We start from the raw sequence: 3,010 nt of genomic DNA, 5'->3' as shown, positions 1-3,010 counted from the left end.
GCAAGAGAATCGCCTAAGCCCAGGAGTTGGATGTTGCTGTGAGCTGTGTGAGGCCACAGCACTCTACCGAGGGCCATAAAGTGAGACTCTGTCTCTACAAAAAAAAAAAAAAAAAAAAAAAAACACGTATAGGATGACACAGAAGGCCAGGGAAGTACACGGTCCACTCACCTAAGATGTGGCGACTACAGGGGAACAGATTTGGGGGTTCAGGAAGTCCCTTTTGGACGCCTGGACAGGGTAATGTGTCTTCAACATCCCAGCAAAGAGGTGAAAACACAACCAGACACAGGATTGCAGAGTTCCAGGGAGAGGGCTGCCGGGAAACAGACATGTCACATGGGTCTAAATCCTGACAGGACGTGATGAGGAAAGGCAGTGGGTGTGGACGGAGAGGGGAAGAGGTCCAAGGACTAAGCTGGGGTCACTATACATGCAGACAACAGGGAGTTCGGGAAACAACAGAAAAGGGAAATTGTAAGAGAAGAAGGTGACAACAGAAATGAAAGCAAAAGCAAAAGCAGACGAGTCCAAGTCAACACAGCACAGAGGACACAGGCCCTGAGGAAGGCCAGTGAGCGGGGTGGGGATGATTTCTTCAATTCCTGTTTGAGAGAAGAAAAAAACCAAACTGTCCTTACCAGTGTCACAGCACAGAATAATTAACTCTGGTCACTGAAATGTGTGGTTTTCTCCACAGTGACCGGTTCCCAGACACTCCCACATGGGAATCCTAAACTTTCCTTTAATTCTCACACTATCTTTGAGGAGATAGTTTCTGATCCCACAGGTTAACGGCTCAGCCCCATGAGACTGTGCCCCCCTCACACACAGCACCGAGTCCGACCTGCCACCTGTGCTTCTGACTGACCAGCTAAACGTCAGGGTTACCAGTCCTCTCCGTGTTTGATTCATCTTCTAGAATGAACATTCCATCCAGCTCTTCTGTATCTTTCATAATATTCATTATAGCAAGTGAGTAAACCTCAGTGACTGCTTTCCTAATTTCTGTGAGCTGCTCTGGCAAATTAATACAGACTGAGGAGGGGCAATGGGAATCCCCCATTTATAGCTGGTTGGTCAGAACGTCACCCTGGGACTTGTGACTGGCATCTGAAGTGTGGCCAGTCTTAAAGAACTGAACACTAACACTGTGGGACCGGATGCTAACTCCAGGTAGACAGTGTCAGGACTCAGCTAAACTATAGAACACCAGTTGCATCTGACGGAGAATGGGCAGCAATTCCCAGTGACTGTACTTGGTAACCACAGGTGAAGTATTTGTGTTGAGTGTTTACAGTTGTTCAGTGTGACAAGAGGAGAAAAAAACACTGTGGTTTCTCCTTCAGGCTCATACACTCCTCCCAACCAACCTCTTTTCCCCCAAAGGGAAGACAGAGACCCAGGACTAAATGAAGCTGCCCTCTGGATGAACCGGGATTACGAATGCAAGGTGGCCTCTGACACCAGTAATTATAAAATGCTTCAGCAGTACAGACAGAGATATTACAATTTTCATTCTCATCTGTATGATGTAAACAAATTTTAAATTCATGAAATCATGAAGGCAGAAATCAACACATCATAATGTAATCATCCATGGCCAATCAACTGGCCACACATCTGGGCTCAGGGTCCCCTCTGTCTTCATTTTCCTTGTTTCCCACCCACATTCCCTGCATAGCTCTCACTCTCCTTCTCTCTTTTGCTCTTTTACTCTTTTCCATGTTTCCCAAGTGGCTTCTGCGTCTCATTTTGTGTCCCCTCCTCTCCTGCTCTTTTTCCTCTTTTCTCAATTCCTTCTCTTACACCTGATTTGCTCCATTCTGGAAACTTGTTTCACCTGCTGGGGCTCTTTCTCGCCAATGTCCGTATTGCCGCCAATCTCATGTATTTCTGCCTCTTTCTTCCCTGTCTCTGCTTTCCCGCTTCCCTGGCAAATTCCCTCTCACCTCTGACACCACCTTCCCCACTGTCTGATAGCCTCGCCTCCCCTCTCCCCTGTGTAGGCTTCTTTGCTGTTGTGGTTCTACCTTTACACTGTTTATCAGGTGCCCCCTCTAGTTCCAGCACCAGGCTGCTCTATCTGTCCTGGCTGCAAGTCCTTCCTCTTCTCCCTCACTGTCAGTCTGAGGCGCTTCCCCTGTGGTGCCCTGCTCCCCATTTCACTGCCCTTCACCTCCATGGACGTGGGGCTCTTCTGTATATTTCTCTAGTTACTTTCTTTTCCTGTTTTCAGCTTCTTTTACTCCTATGGTGTCTTTGCAAAATCCTCCCCATCCACCCTCTGGGTTGGGTCTCCATCATTTTTTTATTCTACTCAATGTTTCTTTTTACTCTCACTCACTCTTAGACGCACATGCACAGAGACACAGATGGGATAAGATGACAGCGTCTGGGACAGCACATTTTTCAGTGAGGTGGCATTTGGGAATGTAGAACAAGTGTCAAACGGCATGTCTAAGTGGCATCCTCACCCATTGTGCCAGGTCAGGTGATGTGGTGGGCTTGAGGGGGAAGCCGGGGTAGCAAAGAGGCCCAACACCAGGAGAACAAGGTGCTGGGGGGATTAGGAGCCGGTGGGGTCAGAGGAATCCTGGAACCCAGGAGAAAAGTGGGCTCCTTCCTGATTGGGGATGCGGTGCTACCCTCCAGGAGCTACAAGCCTATGGCTTGGGGGCGGGGGGGACAAAAATCCTGAATTCAGGTTCCTGAATCCACTTGGCAGGTGAGGACTGTACATGACAAAGAAGCTGAGAAGTCAGTGAAGGGTTTCAATTAAGAAAACAGGGTGAGGGCAGCATCTGTGGCTCAAAGGAGTAAGGCACTGGCTCCATATACCGGAGGTGACAGGTTCAAACCCAGCCCCAGCCAAAAACTGCAAATAAATAAATAAATAAATAAATAATTCAAAAAAGAAAAAAGAAGACAGGGTGGGCTCCGCACCGATAGCTCAGTGAGTAGGGCGCCAGCTTTATATACTGAAGATGGTGGGATTTGGGATGGCCTG

This window comes from Nycticebus coucang, chromosome 10, assembly GCF_027406575.1.
Source record: "Nycticebus coucang isolate mNycCou1 chromosome 10, mNycCou1.pri, whole genome shotgun sequence".
Taxonomy (NCBI): Eukaryota; Metazoa; Chordata; class Mammalia; order Primates; family Lorisidae; genus Nycticebus; species Nycticebus coucang.
The sequence above is the reverse complement of the archived record's forward strand: the minus strand, read 5'-3'. Positions refer to the sequence as shown.